This window comes from Schistocerca piceifrons, chromosome 5 (genome assembly GCF_021461385.2).
Source record: "Schistocerca piceifrons isolate TAMUIC-IGC-003096 chromosome 5, iqSchPice1.1, whole genome shotgun sequence".
NCBI lineage: Eukaryota > Metazoa > Arthropoda > Insecta > Orthoptera > Acrididae > Schistocerca > Schistocerca piceifrons.
In genome coordinates, this window is record NC_060142.1 from 354,554,247 (window position 1) to 354,575,153 (window position 20,907).

At 41.4% G+C, this 20,907-nt stretch overlaps 1 protein-coding gene across 1 annotated transcript in view; it reads left to right on the forward strand.

Annotated features, from left to right (window-relative positions):
- Window positions 1-20,907, forward strand: part of LOC124798439 — a 431,708-nt gene that overhangs the window by 247,983 nt on the left and 162,818 nt on the right. The gene's annotated exons all lie outside the window — the stretch shown is intronic.

A 20,907-nucleotide genomic window follows, 5' to 3' on the forward strand; every position in this document is an offset into this window, starting at 1 on the left:
TACTGTTGAATCCTCTCTTTACCAGATTTAAATGGCTTCGGACTCGAACGCCTGGGCTTACATATAAAATGAGGTGAAAAAATTCATGGGATGGGATTATCCACATATACAGATGGCGGTAGTATCATGTACTCAAGCTATAAAAGGATAGAACATGAGCAGAGCTGTCATTTGTATCCCGGTGATTCAAGTGAAGAGGTGTACGACGAGATTATGGCTGCACGACGTGAATTAATAGACTTTGAACGTGGAATGATAGTTGGAGCTAGACACATGGGATATTCCATTTCGGAAATCGACAGTGAAATCACTGTTCCGAGATCCACAGTATCAGTAGTGTGCCGGAAGTACAAATTTCATGCATTACCTCTAACCACGGTCAACACAGTGGACGACGACCTTCACTTAACGACCGAGAGCAGCGGCGTTTGTATAGAGTTGTTAGTGCTAACAGACAAGCAACACTGCGTGAAATAACACAAAAATCAATGTGGGGCGTACGACTAACATATCCGTTTGGTCAGTGCGATGAATGTTGGCATTAATGGGCTATGACAGCAGACGACCGACGCGAGTGCCTTTGCTAACAGCATGGTCAGTTGGTAAGGAGTGGTGGTAGTGTTGTAGTGTGGCGCAATCCCCACGCATCCATGGACCAAAGTTGTCAACATGGCGCTGTGCAAGCTGATGGTGGATCCATAACGGTGTGGGCTGTGTTTACATAGAATGAAGGGGGTTCTCTGGTCGAGCGAATCATTTGGCCCTACATGAATCCCTTCGAACATTTATGGAACGTAATCGAGAGGTCAGCTCGTGCACAAAACCCTGCACTGGCAACACTTTCGCCATCATTGATGGCTACAGAGGCAGCGTGGTTCAGTATTTCTGCAGAGGACTTCCAAATACTTGCTGAGTCCATGCCACGTCGGGTTGCTGCACTAAGGCGGAAAAACGGAGGTCCAACACAATATTAGGAGGTATCCCATGACTTTTGTCAGCTCCGCGAATATCTTTTGGGATAATTCACGGTGAAAAAAGAAATTAATCTATATTGCAGTAAGTTTCATATTCGTTTGTAATTTCCTTATCTTGTCAGTTATTACAGAATTTTAACAGTTACATGAACAGTTACGTGTCTATCTGGAAAAATCAGCATCCACAGATAACCGGTTGAGAGTAAAAGCGTGGTTCTGTAAGCGACTTGTTTGCAGTTTGCAGACCATTTGATTAGCTTTATTCGGAACATCTAGCTTTAGACTGAATTGGACAAACTAGGCATACCGTTATTCGTAATACTGTCATAGGATGTAACTGTTGATGGGGCGTAAAGTTTCATCACGCGTATCTCGGCCATTCATGTTGAAACGTCCCCTTAGAAAAATCAGTGAAATACTGTGCCCTTACGTTATTTGATTTTTAACAGCTGAGCAAAACTGAATGTAGTCAGACATTTCTCTCTTTACATATTCTAATCATCACTAAACTGACACACAATATTTTTAGCGCAACGCAATCTCACTTTCAATAATCCCTACAAAAGAATGGCCGTGACTAACAATAACCTATCCCTTTCATGAATCACTTACAAAAATCTTCGTTACTCGAACTACTGCAATACAGCGAGCGCCAATACTGCCAGCTAAATGAAAGATTCTAACTACTGAAGACACTAACTACTGATAGGCATAGATAGCAAATGAAAGATTTTGATAAAGAACAAACAATGTATTTACCTTAACAATGTTCAAAAGTCATCATATATAAATCCGTTCACGATATCAGGTATTACAGATTTACTCTTTCTGATGGACACACGTCCAGATCGTCCGCTCTCAAAATTCTGCCCTCTCTCTCCCCACATCCACCACTGCTGGCGGCTCACCTCCAACGGCACAACGCTACGCGCTGTTCACATCCTACTGCCCAACACTACAATAGCAAATATTCCAACAATGCAAACCAGCCACAGACTGCACACAGCACAGTCAGTGATTTTCATACAGAGCGCTACGTGGCGTTACCTACATAAAAACCTAAACAGCCTACTTACAATGTAAGTTTTCCGAAACGAAGACACTACTTGTCCTTCAAGTAGCACCTGTAATGTACAAGAGTTTGAACTACTACTGTTTTTATCCATTCATAAGGAAAATTCTTTAACAGCACCAGGAATCCAAATTCCCTCATTCGTGCTGCACTGGACACACCGACACGTCAGGTACGGCTGGATTTCCAAAGCGATTGGATATGAAAAATATGGGAGCAAACCTTACTGCAACATATTTTAATTTTTATTCAGATAATGTAAAATTTCTGATAGCGGTGATGAATAGTGACCACTTGTGGACAATTACTATTATTTTAAAATTATTTGTACTCGATAACTTGTGTAACGTATTTCAGTGAAGGCAGTGTGCAATTTACGTCTCTATGTAATACTTCCAGTAGTACTCAATTGTTGCTTTATTGCCACCTGCATCATCCACACTGAGACTTGTTGTATCCATAATCGGGGCATTAATTCATGATATCTATCAAACAAAAATACTTAATGTCCAGTATGTTTGTTTCGAAGTTAGTTTATTTATAAACTCACAAATTCGCTCCTGCATCGAACTGTAGGGGAGCACGTTCGCACCCAGAAATATCTTCTGTTACAGACGCCGGAGATTTTTTATTACTTTTTTACTATACTTTTAGGAGTATTCCTTCGACCCACTAGACCTGATGTCATATCCGCTATTCCACAGAGACGATAAAAAAATACGCTCTACTCAGATCTGTCAGCGAGTTGATTTGCCTATATTTGTGTCTCCATATAAATACAACTGTTTTTTAAGAACCATTTGGGACCGAAAGGCCTCATTGTACCAACGGACCACACGCCCCGCCCAGCCATTATACTTCAAATGACACTCGCTAAGAGCTCGGACAATAAACTTCTTCCCCTGAAACGATTCAAAATATTTTTCTATAAACCTCACACGCGACCAGTTATTAACTAAAAATTTGATATTGGTTCCGCATCTGATTTAGTGATATATATCAAAGCGGTTTTTCGACTTCTACACTTTTGCACATCAAATACACCGTTTATACTCCCAAACAAATTCAAGTCCACTCCTAACTTCAGACAAAAGTTTGCCCTCGGCGAGCTTTATATATGCATGTATGTGAGAAGAATTACCTCTTGCGAATGGTTCCTCAGATACACAATATTCAATAACGTTCCAAATAGCCAACACTGTATTTGTCATTTATTCAAATTTCAGAGATTTTATGCCACAATACTTGCACTGAAATATCACTGTTTGACAGTTACTAAGAAGATGACTGCGTTTTCGAAGGAATCCTCGTATTTAAAAATCTTGTATGATAGGTGCTCGGCAGCTTGTATCGACGCGTATCTGATAAAGGACACGTTGTTGTTCACCATGAGCTGCATTTCAGAAGTATGTACATTACTGTTTATGAAAACTGCAACACTAAGTGTGAGACACATTTAAAATAAAATTTATTACAGAGACTGGGCGCATGACAATACCCAAATGATTATAATTACAGAGCTATGCATACACTTTGACAGTGAGAATTCAGTATGGAGTAGAACTGCCATTTGCAGCAGTTATAGCCTGCAGACGTCATTGTATGGAATCAATGAAGGTCTCGAAATAATGTGAAACACACGGTTTGTATGCGCAGCGGAATTGGCTGCAGAAGGATCAGAACACGAAAGCTGGTGACCGACCATATCCCAGGAATGTTCCATGGGCGATGTGTCAGGTGACACTGCAGGCCAGGGAAGTCATGATACCCGTCTTTCTACCAAGAAGACTTGCACATTCCTTGTCCTGTGTGGCCGCGCTTGATTCTATTGAAATATGGCATGTGGAGCTGCCTGGAGGAGGGGCAGTGAGTGACTCGGATTCTGAAACCTCCCTTGTGTATCAGTTGCTGTTCGGATTTCCCATAATGTGTAGGAGGCGAGATCGCAAGCCATAGCCAGTGGTGTCCTAAATCATCACACTTCACTTTTGTTTACTATGGCGTTCAAAAATGCAACCTGCCGATTGCGTTCACCACGGTGGCGTCTAACACATGCGTGGTCATCAACGGCCATCACTGTAGGACAAGTTAAAGTGGGACTCGTTCGACATTTCAGTACGCCCTCGTTGCTGTGTACGATTCTCTTCTACCCACTGCCTCAATACATGCATCACTGTCGTAGCAGCGTGCGCTCTACGAGCTGCAATGTCATGATACAACGAAACCGTTTCCCGGAGTCGTTCTGTCCCGTTAGAGTACACTCACACGCTGATATTGCGCTCTTTGATGTCGACGAGCTATACCTGCACAGGCTTGCACGTTTCCACTTCGTTTAACAGCTCTGCACCGACTGAGCGTGACGTAACTTTGGCCTGTTCACTCACACAGAACAGGGCACTGGTGGCCCTGTCTGCTCACTATCTCTCTCTGAAGTCTTAATAACGTATTCACTTACAACATACCTACACTCTATGTTGTATATAAGGTTTTATGTGACACGTGTACCTAATATTCCGCTGTTAATGGAAACGAGGAGAGTTCACCGTGGTTAGCCGTAATTTTCAATGCTGAAATTTGATTTGAATGAATTTAGATTGCAGAATAAGAAGATCGCCAGCTCCAAACGAGCAGAAGTTAAATTTTGTTCATGACTGTAATAACTATGAATTTATGTAAACATATATGGCAAAGACACAGCAGAAACTTGGCAAAATGCACACGCGCTAGCTTACATATAAAACACACTTGTTTCATGAGCACTAAAGACATTATTTTGGAATGCAATGATGTTAATTACACTACCGGGAATTAAAATTGCTACACCACGAAGATGACGCGCTACAGACGCGAAATTTAACCGACAGGAAGAAGATGCTGTGATATGCAAATGATTACCTTTTCAGAGCATTCACACAAGGTTGGCGCCGGTGAGGACACCTACAACGTGCTGACGTGAGGAAAGTTTCCAACCGATTTCTCATACACAAACAGCAGCTGACCGGCGTTGCCTGCTGAAACGTTGTTGTGGTTTCTCGTGTAAGGAGGAGAAATGGGTACCATCACGTTTCCGACATTGATAAAGGTCGGATTGTAGCCTATCGCGATTGCGGTTTATCGTATCGCGACATTGCTGCTCGCGTTGGTCGAGATCCAATGACTGTTAGCAGAATATGGAATCTGTGGTTTCAGGAGGCTAATACGGAACTCCGTGCTGGATCCCAACGGCCTCGTATCACTAGCAGTCGAGATGACAGGCACCTTATCCGCATGGCTGTAACGGATCCTGCAGCCACGTCTCGATCCCCGAGTCAACAGATGGGGATGTTTGCAAGACAACAACCATCTGCACGAACAGTTCGACGACGTTTGCAGCAGCATGGACTATCAGCTCGGAGACCGTGGCTGCGGTTACCCTTGACACGGCATCACAGACAGAAGCGCCTGCGATGGTGTACTCAACGACGAACCTGGGTGCACGAATGACAAAACGTCATTTTTTCGGATGAATCCAGGTTCTGTTTACAGCATCATGAGGTTCGCATCCGTGTTTGGTGACATCGCGATGAACGGACATTGGTAGCGTGTATCCGTCATCGCCATACTGGCGTATCACCCGGCGTGATGGTATGGGATGCCATTGGTTACACGTCTCGGTCACCTCTTGTTCGCAATGACGGCACTTTGAACAGTGGACGTTACATTTCAGATACGACCCGTGGCTCTACCCTTCATTCGATCCCTGTGAAACCCTACATTTCAGCAGGATAATGCACGACTGCATGTTGCAGGTCCTGTACGGGCCTTTCTGGATACAGAAAATGTTCGACTGCTGCCTTGGCCAGCACATTCTCCAGATCTCTCACCAATTGGAAACGTCCGGTGGCCGAGCAACTGGCTCGTCACAATACGCCTGTCACCGCTCTTGATGAACTGTGGTGTCGTGTTGAAGCTGCATGGGCAGCTGTACCTGTACACGCCAACCAAGCTCTGTTTGATTCAATGCCCAGGCGTATCAAGGCCGTTATTACGGCTAGAAGGTTCAAATGGCTCTGAGCACTATGGGACTTAACTTCTGAGGTCGTCAGTCCCCTAGAACTTAGAACTACTTAAACCTAACTAACCTAAGGACATCACACACATCCATGCCCGAGGCAGGATTCGAACCTGTGACCGTAGCGGTCACGTGGTTCCAGACTGTAGCTCCTAGAACCGCTCGGCCACACCGACCGGCTATTACGGCTAGAGGTGGGTGTTCTGGGTACTGATTTCTCAAGCTCTAGTCACCAAAACTGTGTGAAAATGTAATCACGTGTCAGTTCTAGTATAATATATTTGTCCAACGAACTCAAGTTTATCATCTGCATTTCTTCTTGGTGTAGCAATTTTAATGGCGAGTAGTGTACCTTATTGATCACCAATACTAAAGCAATGACGAGCAACTCTTTATGCAAATTGTGTTGTGTTACATAACTCGCGATAATGCTGTCCCTCTGAGAATACGCGTAATGGTGAAAAAAGCTGCACGTTATTCTTTAGTTATTACGATGCAAGTGATAACTTTTCAGGTTAATGTAGAAAAAAACTTTATTCATGGCAACGTCTGTTATCAATACGATGTTTAAAAACCTTCATTCCTTTTCCTGGCCACATACTAGGTTTTCGACACAAACACCTTAGCATTTGAGCACCAACACATCTATTCCACATCACAGATGTTTCGCAAATACTTCTCTGCTTCACCTCTACGACTGCGCTCACTTGTTCCGAAGACGTTATTGTTACAAGAAACAGTAAAAGCTACGCTGGCATGGCCAGCGCATTTACTGTAGTGATCTGACATACATAAGTTTTACATTTTCATAAACACTAATTACTGAAAAATTCATTAATATATATATTTACGAAAAATGGTTATAACTTCGAGAAATCAAGTACCTGAAAAATACGTCAGGCACTGGGTTGTAGTGTTACACTCTGTTCTATACGACTTCCGACTTTGGAGGGTTTATGACCAATTCTCTGAATATTTCAGTTTTCTCAAACAGAAGTGTGTTTGACATACCGATATTCGGGCATACAGACCATCATAAGTAGCATCTGACGGCGGATAAACAACAAATGTGTACAGACCTATGTCGATAAACAAGAGACTTTGTATATACCAAAGAATTTTTCTGCGTCGAAATCATTTACAATAATTAAAAACGTCTTACCTCTGACAGACACGTTATTGATGTAGAGAGGTACAAAATGTGCGACTTAGGGGCCATCCTTAAATTACCACACGGTTTAAAGGTTTTTGGAATTGTCCTCCCCCTCCCCCCCCCCCCTCCCATCCTTGTCACAAGTGGTCACTTTTGTGTAAGCATCTGTGCTGGGGGAAGATAAAACGTCTAGCACAGCTTGGACGCCATTCAGAACTTAATTAAGCTATACTGACAACGCGTAATAACCACAAAGTACGCGCACAGCGTTCGAAACAGCCGCGGCTAGAAGAAAATGCTACAGCCATTGCTATTGGTCGACGCACACCACGGCAGAGCGCCAGACACGGAACGGACGGCAGAGGGAACGTATAGCACAACGTAGGCATAAATACCGGACTCGTTCCACACTGGAATCAGTTTCAGACAGCAGCTGAAGAAGAATGCGAGTCACGCAGTTGAAATATCGTGCAGGGAAGACGCGAATAACCGGCAGAAACCAAATTAATCAACATGCAACGCCTCACCGGGTAAGCTTGAAGAGTTACAGGACGACTGTTGTCTTATAACACAGCATTACCACTGAGGAATAAACAATGAGCATGAAATGGACCTGATCAGCCAAGCTGGTCACATAATCCTTGCAGTAATGCGACTTTGCAGAGTACCCATGGGGTCAATGGAATACCACGATACGGCTGCCCAAGTCATCATTGAACTTCTGGCACGTTTCAGTCTCGGGAAGTACACTCGACCAGAATTTGGAAACAACGTACAAGAAGACTCATTTGACCAAATGAATTTCTTCCACTGCTCCATAGGCTATGTTTTACGGCTGCGATACCACGTTTTCCTGGTCGTATCACTACCTGGATCAGTGACTTGTGGTTTTGGAATTCCAGATTAATCTGCAGTTCCCAGTTTATGGAACTCCGTTTGTGTTGTTATGGTACTGACGTGGATGAAAATCACGACTTTCAACTCTGCAGCGAGTTTTGCAACTGTCGTCCTCTTGTCTTCTTTTTTTTCTCGTCACACTCCTCTTTTATGACCGTCTGCCACTATCACTCAATAAAGAGTTTGTTGCGCAGAATGTCTTAGTGGACGAAGTTGTTCCGCTTTCCCTGTATGCAGTTTAAACCTTCGCTACAGTGCCTCTTGAAACACCACACACTTGGGTTACCTTAGTTACAGAGGCACCCACCATACGACAACCGACGACTTGCCCACGTTCGAATTCACCAGCTCCGACCTATCGCACACACAACCAGGCAGAACACAGTTCTGACGACGACTGACACTTGCAGCGCCTAGAAGATACAGGCGCCGTAACCTGCAGGCTTGGATAACGTCTACATTTATCATCGAGCATGAATTTCTCGCGGTGCTTCTATGTTTTTATCCAACACTTTTACATTTGATGCAAAGACTTCTAAAGGCCCTGTATAACTAAACTATTACATATATTGCAACCATTGTCACACTTTTCCCCTTTTTCTTACTTATTACTGCAATTCGTGCCTTCCATTAGTGTAAACATATACTGTAACGCTAGTGCATTAACAGCAGTTGCATAAGTAAAATACTTCTTATACCTATCATGTAAAATTGTGTAAGTTACTGGACACATCGTATGAGGAGGCCAGAAGTCGCTAATATGAATGACAAAAGTAACATAATCTTTTCATAGGAGTATATATATATATATATATATATATATATATATATATATATAGTGATCCATTGGTTGAAGAGGAGATACGGAACACACACACACACACACACACACACGTGCACTCTCGTGTGCGTGTGTGTGTGTGTGTGTGTGTGTGTGTGTGTGTGTGTGTTCCTCTTAAACTACTGGATCTATCTGGTTTAAGGGGGGTAGGACGTCAAACGGGCCGACTTGGAGCAGGAGAGGCACCACAGGACATTTTAATTGCTACTGTCTATACTTTCACAAGTAAATTCATAAAACTTTGTCAGCATGACCAGGAAGGATTCAGGATTCACACTCGTAGCAGCGGAAGTACAAAAACTCAACAAAATAATTTTTTTTCATGTGAAATTTTATCATTTTTTCACTTACTATTGGCTGCATTTGTTGCTATAGGTACACTTTTCTTCATAAGTAAGAGAGACTGTTCGATTAATTTTGCACAGCATACAAATTATACTTACAGGTGTCTGAAACTCTAGAATCTATTTCATTTATGAAAAAATGAATGAGCTGTTACGTTTTAAACTTTATGTTTAGAAAAAAATCAAATTTTGTAGTTTATTATCTCAATTTGTACCACAGTTTTTAATAGATTTGGAAAATTCTAGAGTTTCATACACCTGTAAGTATGGTTTGTATGCTGTGCAAAATTCATCAAAGAATCTCTCGTACTTGTGAAGAAAAATGTACCTATAGCAACAAATGCAGCCAACAGTAAGTGAAAAAATGATGGAATTTCATATCTAAAAAAAATATTTTGTTATGTTTTTGCACTTCCACTGCTATGAGTGTGAATCCTAAATCCTTCCTAGTCATGCTGACAAAGTTTTATGAATTTATTTGTAAAAGTATAGACAGTAGAAAATAAAATGTCCTGTGGTGCCTCTCTTGTTCCAAGTCGGCCCGTTTGACGTCCTACCCCCGTTAAGGGGAGATATGAAACATACACACACACACACACACACACACATATATATATATATATATATATATATATATATATATATATATATATATATGGGCAGTTCGATGTGAACTAAACTTAGTACACATATCCCGTCCTGTGAGGCAACAATTGTTGTCTGGTTAAGTAACATCTACCTACCAGAGTTAAGATTTTACGTCATAAACAACATGCGTGAAAAACTGCCACATCATGCATGTAATTTAAATTAATTACTTCTGTGCTACTAATTGTATTCGCAATAAATTTCGCAGTCACTGAATGTACCTACGAAATTATACCACAGTATCACAGAGGGATCAGAAGCTATGACATCATAAAAACTGATATGCGTCAGAAAATACTCCATCATGCACACACACTTTTAGCACACTTATTCTGTACTGTTAAGACACTCCTACAGTAGAGTCAGTGAAATCCCTGACAGCTGACAGCGCTTTTGACAGCTTTCAACTGCGAAGCGCCAACGACTCTAGGCGAAAACTCCCGTTATAGACATGCAAAGCAGCTGTACATGTACATTTGTCCATTACGCATACTTCTTTGTACGACTTTTCCATAATTTCAAAGATATTTTCACGAATACATGGAAATGAATTTTTTTTCGATATTACACTACAAAATCGGTTCATTTTTTTCCGTTTCTACAGAAAATCGATAGAGTGAATACTCGGATAGTGCCGGGTTCGCCAGCTAGTAAGTAAATAAACGTAGTGCAACACGAATTTTGCAGCAACTTGTAGTGGTGTAAATACGCAGTTCTAAGCGGTATTTGCAAATTCCGAGGGCGTGGCTATGACAGCCGAAGCCGCCTCGACAGGCGGCGCCAGGCACCCGCCCCCGCCACCCCCGCCACCCCCACCGCCCCCTCGTCCACCCAGCCCCCAGCGGTTCTATCGCGTGCCAGCACGCGGTGCGGAGCGATACGTCGAGACGGCGCCGCCTCAGCGCCCGACTGGCGCCTTGTTCCGGCGTCGGCGTCGCAGAACTGACAGGCCTGCGCCGTTTTCTAAGGGGTGCCGAATCCGGTTGGGGCAGCAGACAAGACCATCGATCCTACTACTGTGAAACATTCTTCTGCCGCGGCCGTTGCGTTCACGCTACACTGGTCTCATACCAGCAGTCAGTTCGCGCCGGTTGCGGTCCATTGTTTCTGTATGGGGGACGGCAGTGAATCTTCCGTTAAAAGCTTTCGTGCTTAGAGGCCGAGGTCGAATATAACGCTATTCCCAGACAGTTTTATTGCAGGAGGCGTCTTCGGAGGCCAAACGGTAACTGCATGCTGAGCTCATTTTATCTTTATTGTTATTTCACACCCCTCACCCCATATGAGTGAGGGTGGGCTGTCAGCGGTACTACACTCCGCTCTTTAGGCAAGATCATTCTTAAAAATATAGCCAAGATGAGAAAAAAAATACGAGGACCGTTTTCGCTTTAAATTAAAAAAGATTAATGACCACTAAGTCTGAAGGACGTGCAATGAGTGAGAAGTGTTATTGCATGAGAGAATATATTGCATAGGGTTGAGGGGTGCGGGTAAAGAGAAAGGGACCGTTAGATATTGAAAATATGGAGATGACAGCTAGGACCTGAGGCGAATAGTGGGAACACAAACAGTGAAAGAGACATAGGGCGAGGTGTAGTATGGTGTGTGGGGAGGTTAATGTTTACCAGAGGAAACGTGTGGGGGTGGATGGAGAGGGATGGAGAGGGGCCATGATGTGGAGTGGGATAGGTGGCGAAGAGTTAAAATTGATAGGAGCGATAAATGTTGGAGCAAATCTCATTGTCTGGGAGAGGAAGTTGGTTGAAACTGCGCTGAAATAGGATATGGATTGTGCATAGGTTCAGGGACGGAGGGACGTGTTTGTGAAGGCGCGGTAGCATACCAGGCCTGGTGAACAGAGGGGAGATAACACTGAACTACAAATTTTAAGTGAAAGTGTGTAAATTGCATGATTTTGAGTTACTTATGTTTATTTCAGTATAAAATTATATAAAATCATCATCTTCATAAATATTTAGCTCTAGTTTTTTTTAAAAAAGTAATCTACATTTTCGTATAGATAACTCTCTAACTAAATATGAATTCATGTTCCATGATCACCATAAAAAATTTTAAGTGAATAATTACTTGAATTGTGTTATGTATTATGCATTGATAAATTTCAGTGCCATTCTGGAAGTACAAAAGTAAAATGTTAAGAAAAAAATAAAATAATATAACATACTATGTACCAGAACTATGTAAAGCATAAAACAAAATATATAAATTAACTGGTCACACATGTATATAAAGGATTACAAATGTTAAATGCCCATATGTACAGTATATACAATTACATATTTTGTTCAGAGATAAATTCAGATGATGACCATTTTCGCTTGACTTGATGTTTATACACATACTCGGAAACATCCCTTATGACAGTCCAGCAGTAATCTGCTAAAATAGTAGAGCTCCACTTTCCGGCATACCTCTTCTCAAGTGTGGAAATATCTTGATGAAATCGCTCCCTATGTTCATCACTTACTGCACCACAATCTTTGGGGAAGAAGTCAAGATGACTATGTAAGAAGTGCATTTTAAATGGCATGTTGCTACCAAGTTTTTCATGAAGTGACAACATGTTATCTAAAATCTCTTTGTAATTTATTGCTCGTTTGTTCCCTAAAAACTGTAAACAGACTGTCTTAAAACATTCACATGCATGCTTCTCATCACCTTGTACGATTCCATCAAAGGTATGGTCTCCAAAAAGCTCTCAAATCTGTGAGCCTACAAAGATGTCCTCCTTTACTTTGGCATCACTTAAGTAAGGGAATTTTTGTCTTAAGTACTTACACGCAACACCACTTTTGTTCATTCTCTTAACAAAGTTTTCCATGAGATCCAACTTGATGTGCAAGAGCGCGAGCAGAATCTTTTTAGGGTCTACTAGAGGTTCACTCTTAATGTTCTTTATACCAGGTTGAAGAGATTTTCTCGTGGGCCATTCATGTTTACTGTAATGAGATGCTCGACCTCGGCTGTCCCAATCACAGAGAAAGCAGCAATATTTAGTATACCCTAACTGCGTACCTAATAGCAATGCAACCACTTCAAGTCACCACAAATCTGCCATTGAGAGTCATTATACTTGATGGCTTCTAGTAAAATTTTCATGTTTCTGTATGACTCTTTCATATGCACACTATGCCCAACTGGAATAGAGGGAAGCTCATTACCAATATGTAAAACCACTGCTTTTAGGCTCAACTTTGACGAATCAATAAAGAGTCTCCACTCATCGGGATTGTAATTAATTCTGAGATCCTTCATTAGACCATTTATGTCTACACATGCCATAAGACTATCTTGCATGTTCACAAAAGGAGTGAATTGTTGCTCTCTTCTGCGGTAGAATGAAACATTTATATTGTTTTCCAGAAAATTGCGCTGCTGCAATCTTGATGCTAAAATCTCAGCCTTAGCTTTAGAGAGCTCCAAATCTCTGACGAGATCACGTAACACATTTTGAGACAACTTTTGTGGATCATCAGTTGATGATATATTTGGAAGAAACTCTGGACCTTGTGATGTACAAGGTTCAGGACATTCAGAATTCCCATCAGAAGCAATCTCAGACTCTTTCGGTGGTTCAGGTATTGGCAATCCTTCCCCATGTAGAGAGGGCTGTATGACAGATGGAATGTTAGGATAGATCACTGTCCACTTCTTCTTCTTAGATATTCATTTCTTGATAGGAGGAAGCATACAAAAGTAGCAGTCACTACACTGCAAAGGGCACTGAACGTCCTTTCCCATGCATCCAATTCCTGAGGTTGCTGGCATGTGTTGCAGATCACATGTGGAGCCCAGGTTTTATCATGATTACCAATTGTGCACCCAAAATAACAACTGTAAGCTTTGTAATTAATGGAATTATTTGCTGCTTTGTGAAGCAAACGTCACTTCTCCACACACATAACAAAATGTGTCAGCACTGTTAACAAAAACTCGTGGCATTTTTGTCCACTTAAATAGCAGTCAACTTGAACAACTGGTAGTTAATCTGGAAACAAATGTGCAAAAAATATTACATGCATTAATAAAGACACCGAAGTTGAAGAGGAGAGTGACAAAAACATCATTAAAATTGGTATAAAAATTTTTATATCCAAAATATTGCACACAAGTAAGACCAGAGACAACAATATAATCCATTGTTACTAGTTATTATGACTCTGACAAACAATTATAATATTTGATTTTAAACTTAACATAAAAATCCGTATATAGTTATCTCACTGTAATAGAACAGTGTAAAATGAAAACTAGAGCTAATTTTGAATTGTCTTTGTGATATTCGCGATCAGCACATTATAATTGATAGGAATTGGCTATTTTCATTCGATTTACATTTTCATTGTTGCACAGTGTAATGGGCTTACTGGAATCTAGTTTGCGGATAGTATATGAGATGCGCTGGTGTTCGGAATGGGTGAGGAGGAATTAATAAGATGGTAGAGGATCCATTCGGGAGAAGGTAAACGGATGGACGAACGAGACAGAGTGTATGATGTTCGTGGATTTGGAGGGACTTTAAGAACTTTGGTGGGGCGAAGATCCACGCACAGTTCGCATAGCAGAGGTTCGGTCGGATCAAGAGTCGTGGAGAATAGTGGAGAGGTGCAGTCCCCAATTTCGGCCTTTTAGTAGTTTTAATTTATTGCAAGCAAAGCTCGAGGGCCTCCCGGATTTAAAGAGCTGTATAGAAATCACCAAGATTCATCGCGTTCTCCCGAATGAGCGATTATCATTGACTGGCGCCATAATTCGTAATTAAAAGAAATCGATGGTTATTTTGTCGGCACAAAGTTGATATCCATATTTTACCTAACTTAACACCCTCTTCTGTTCTCTTACAATTTTTGTAATGTCTGTAAATCTCTATGGTCGCAGTACAAATGTGTTGTCTCTACTAAAACCTTGTGCCACTAATTTTACTTCGTGATTTCCACTCGTAAACATGTTCTGCTATGACCTATTTGTGGTATGCAGCTGTTCCTTTTATGTTCGATTGAGAGTCTTGACGCTTCTATTGTGCCGCCTCGGACACATTGATAAATCGACAGTAACAGAATATATTTTTCGAGGTGGAAAACACGACAGAAAATTAGGTGAGATAAGCGTTTGACCGTACACAACTCGTTATTGTACGACCATGTATAGAGAGGCCATAGAGATTCACAAACACAATTAGATTTTAACAGAAAAAAAGAAGGTGTTTATTCAGATACAATACGGATGTAGACTTTGCGCTAACATAGTGTCAATCGGTTACTTGTAATCAAGGATGATAGCGTCAGCCAGCGATATCACGCAATTAACGTCATGTGACGAATGGTGGTGCCCTCTATGCAGGTCTATACATTCGGGATTCCTTCGCGCCTAGGATGCAGTTGGTGTTTTACCTCCGAAGATGACAGTAGCAGTCTGGGACGAAACATCAACAAATAGTTTTATGTATCGACCACGGTGTCTGAGTGAGGAAGCTTTAACTGAAGAAATGGTTCAAATGGCTCTGAGCACTATGGGACTTAACTTCTGAGGTCATCAGCCCCCTAGAACTTAGAACTACTTAAACCCAACTAACCTAAGGACATCACACACATCCATGCCCGAGGCAGGATTCGAACCTGCGACCGTAGCGGTCGCGCGGTTCCAGACTGTAGCGCCTAGAACCTCTCGGCCACCCCGGCCGGCGTTTTAACTCAAATAAATATCGGCTGTTGGTGCCTATATTGTGTGGCTGTGGATCTGTTAACAATATGATCCGATTCTCTAACGCCGAAGACTCCTAACGACTTTTTGTCCCCTTTAATTGCGTCTCAAAATATGTGTTTTTGGCGATTTTTCCCGACGCAAAATCGTCAAAATGCACCAGAAGAAACAAAACGAAAGTTTCAGATAACGCTTTTCATCAATCAAACGCTGTTAATATGTTCGACGCCCTTATTGCATCTAATCGTTCGTGAAACTCTCGCGACAGAGTGACGCTTAACCGTTGTCTACTGGACAGTAGCGAGACATTTGCAAACTTAGCTTGTCTTTGCTACACTGGATAGAAATGTCAATGCCAGAAATAAAATAATATTTTTAACACTATCAAAACATTAATATTCAATGTCAATGAATCACGCATCAAAGCATGACAAAGAGAGATCAAAGACGGGGATCCACAAGTAAAGTTTCAACTTCTTTGTTGATTCCTCTTCTTTGTAAGCAGCGAGATGTGAATGTTGTATCAAGGTTGGCAGAACTTCTGAAGCTCAGCTTATTTAACCTTCTAAAAGTCCATAAGAGCACTCCGTAAAAAATCACGTTTCCAAACGTGTGTTGCACGCAGCTAACCAGTATTTCAAGGTACAGCCTTTAGAGTGACTACTGTCAGTTCGTAAAACATCACTCAGTATCAGCAGTTCTGAAATATTATGTTGTAATTTAAATCCATGTGAAAATGTTGGAAATGATCCCTGATTATTGAATATCTTCAATACATTACTCAGAAATATGTTTCAATTTTTCTTTTTGGCTTCGACGTAGAGTCTTTGTGTTTTTTATTTGGTCCGATCCTGTCTAATCCGCGTTGAATCATACTAATGCATGTGAGTTCCCTCAGATATTACAGTGACGGCAATTGAAGACTGTGCCTGGAGATGACACCTTCTTTTGAGAGAGGTGCTTAGTTTCACGATGCTTATTTACTTTATTAATTTTATTGTATGCGCCTCTGTTCAAGTGATCAACTACTAGCACTTTCTCTGTTTACGTAAATGCATTCTCCAAGTGATCAACTACTAACACTTACTCTGTGTACGTAAATGCTTCCTCTCTTTGCTTGGGCATTTTGGGAGCTATTGTCGCAAGAATTAACTTGTACTGTCATTTCAATAAACACAAGCGCGATTGTCACCTGTTTCGAATAGATAAATGACAAATAGAAATCCCACTTTGCAGTACGTGAGCTTTTACAGTTGGCTGTACGAGCAGCACCTACTTGTGTTGTCAGTCCCTTACATTATCTGAAGTGCGTTGTAACTGATAATGAAACTTGTCCGTAGACTGTATTAGTTATCTGTGGACGCAGGGGAAATAGGTCTTTATTCGCTTACAGTTAGAAATTTCCTTAGACGCAGTGTATATTCCTCAGGTTTCTGTCCAGATATGCACAAGCGATGGTATCTCTGCGACCGTGGGTGAGACACCTTTGGTGCCGATGGCCTGGGACATGTAAAATGTTTTTCTGAGTAAGGTAAAGGACCAACTGACGCGTTGCGCGTTGAACATGTATTCAGGTGCGAATCTCCAACGTGCCACTGATCTCTGTAGGAAACTCGTAGTGGTGGAGGTGGTGGTCATGCATTCGCTCTCCAGCTGTCAGTATATATTGAAAGTATTTGCGTGAAAACAGGCAAAATACTCCGAAAGTGATCTTTCGTCCATGAAAAATTTCTGCTCTTCTGGGGTCGGTCAAAGATGACTTACAGTTGGGCAAGGCAGGTATTTATAAGATTCCGTGCAAGTGTGGCAGGTCGTAGAAAGGGCATACAGCGCGCTCAAAGGAGCACATTGTGAACACAGCAGCATACTCGCCTCCTGCAAGCCAGCACATTCGTGCCGCAGAACATGTATTTCTACTGGTCGTTCTATGAACTGAACCACAACAGAAATTGTGGCCCATTCTTCGATCTTATGGAATTCAATACTCAATGAATCAGTAGAAGTACGACTGTCTGAGGCGCTCATCAATCGGAATGGATTCCAGATGGAATGCTGTCGTAGAGGAACTTCGTACCCTGCGTAGCCAGTGCTGTTCTGAGATATTACTGCGTAAAAATAACCTGTCTGACACTGATGAAGCGAGTTTTCGCCACGGACGGTCCTCTTGCATCACAGACTTCTAGCAGCTACAACTGAGTACATCACTCAAGCGCCGGTGGGGATCTACATAAAGAAGTTCCGTGTGTGTCGCCAGTGTATAACTAAAGAGAGCAACAAGGCTCTGGGCTGAAGAATCGTACAAGAAAGTTACTAAAATCCCATAGACTGTCCGAAATTTTGTGGAATAGTATATACAACTTCAGAGCTTAATTTCTCCGTGAACGGCGGCCGTTTTATATGCCACAGAGAACAAACAGCGCACGCACAATATATCTTCGTTGCTACCCCGTAACGCAAAGTGAAGGTACAGCGCCCCAGTGGTAAAAATTGGCAGAAGCGATTAATCTTCAACTCTGCTGGCCGAGTCGAAGACCGTAGTTTCTTTTTAATCGAGATAAAACAAGATACCACATTTCACTTAGAGGATAGCCCTTGGCTCTGTTTATACTATCTGCCAATCTAACAACAATATGTTGCTTTAAAACTCAGTCGCAGTTGCAAGACACAAGAGCATCTAGCTACATCTCATCATACAGCACTCTGTGTCCCACAGTTACACATCTGGCTAATATACGTTTTCCTGCAATGACAAGGGACTGTCTAAACACTGGCCTTACTTGGTCCTAGATCATCTCTATCCGAGCCCAGGAGGGCTCCTTGACGGTGGATGAAATGCATTTCTCATAATATATATTTTTAAAATCTGTCATATCTTTGAAGATAGGTTACCAGAATGTAGCAGGAAAGCAACCGCTATACATATGTTTTCTAGTGGTTCCGATCGAGGTTATAGTTTGTTAGTGTAGCCATCCTGCTTGAATTCAAGCTTTTGGTGTTTTAATGCTTGAGTCAAGGTTTCTGCGTCCGTGATATCGTTAAGCCCTCCCTGCCAGTGCCTTCAGGAACCCCTTGCTTTCGTACGCTGGATAACAACTCATCGCATGTAGATATCGATCCGCATGCACTGTAAACAGCGTGTCCAAGAGTCTCATAACCCTTCCTGTAGACCAATACGTCTAGAAAAGAAACCTCCCATCACTTTTGATCTCCACTATGAAGTTGATTCTGGTGTGTGGGCAATTAAAATTGTCCAAGAAATGGTTGAGACGGTCTATTCATTGTGGCTCATGGCGAATGTATCGTTGACGCACCTCCAGAAACAAGTTGACATCAGCACATGACGTCAAAGAACGTGCATTTCCATGACCAGTTTTTCACGAATTAAGATCAAGGACCTTAAACGCGAAACGTGGGAAAAAAGAGACATGATATCAAAGTTCACAAGCAAGAGAGCAAAACACAAAAACTTCAAGCCTTGGATAAAAACCACAGAACTTGAAATATGAAATTCAGATTTTCAGATGGGAGGCTCCTATTTTGTGTTCCTTCAACTAATTTTGAGTGCAGAAACGGTTTGTCTTTACAGTATGTTTCAATATCATGATTCAACATATTTCTGTAAATTTTTCACATATTTTTCGATTTTATTATTTTAAACCATTCATACCCGAACACCTCAGTGTTGTAATGCTCTACCCATTAATATTGCAGTTCTATATTTCCAAATTCTAGCACCATGCACAAAACTATGGTGAATATCGCGAAATTATGATCTGCCCAGAGACCCACACTTTATAATATTAGGCATTTTCTATTTCAACATGAGCTACAATACACTAACGGAAAAAAATCGCAACGTCAAGAACGAGTTTTGCGGCATAAGGGGAGCTGGAGGTGGTCAAATCCAAAAAATTACGATTTTTTTTTTGCTATCGAAAATTAATTGGAACATTCCTCTTTAATGTAAACTTTGAATTATTGTTCTACTCGCCCTAGAAGTGGAGTTATTACCATTTTCCCCCACGCCTGCAGAGGAAATGGAAGGCCGCTGAATGCATCTAACACCCTCTCGTAACTTCCTGGCGAACTGCTTGGGATTTTCTCGGCCTGTTAGGCCGGTATTACACTATCAAATTTCTTTGTCAAAGATTTGATCAAAGATGTGACCCAATATTCCGTCCAATATATTTGACAAAGATCTTTGACGTAGCGCTAGAAGGGGTATTACACTGTCATCAAATTTTTCGTCAAAGTTCAAGATGGCTGACAACAACTTGTTATTAACCGCAGCAGTTGTACGTACCCCAATTGCATTGTGTGCACATGCGGAAAAGAAGTGGGGGAAAAATGGAACCATACATACGAGGTTGACAGTCTTAAAAGTCCTGGGATTACAACTTGATAATTTCAGTTGGGAGGAGCACACCACAGAACTGCAGAAAGGCCTTAACAAATCTGTATTTGCAATTCGAGTGTTAGCAGACATAGGCAACATAAAAATGAAAAAGCTTGCATACTTTGCCTACTTTCATTCCATAATGTCATATGGGATAATATTTTGGGGTAAATCTTGAAGTCAAACAAAAGTTTTCAGAGTACAAAAGCGTGTAATACGTATTATTTGTGGAGTAAATTCACGGACGCCCTACAGAAACCTCTTCAAAGAACTGGATATACTAACGACTGCCTCTCAGTATATTTACTTCTTAATTAAATTTGTCGTAAATAATATATCTCTTTTTCCAACAAACAACTCAGTTCATACATACAATACCAGGAACAAAAATGATATGCACAAGGACTTAAAAGCACTTACTATAGTTCAAAAAGGGGTCCCCTACTCAGGAACACTCATCTTCAATAATTTGCCAGAAAACATAAAAAATTTTGTTAGAAATAAAGATCAGTTTAAAAGGAGCCTGAAAAACTTACTACTGGCCAACTCCTTCTACTCCATTGGCGAAATTTTTAATAGAAACAAATGGTGTATTGTATTTATTCATACTATTAGTAGTGTTATTTCAGCTTAAAAAAATCGACATGTTCCACATCCACGAGGATCTCCTCAGCACGGATCTATGGAACGAAAAACTAATCTAATCTGGGTGAAGCCGTGGGTTTTACGACGACATGATAAAAGCATTCAACAAAACTTGTTACGTGAGCTTATGGTGGAGGACGTCAAGTCGTACATCAATTACTTAAG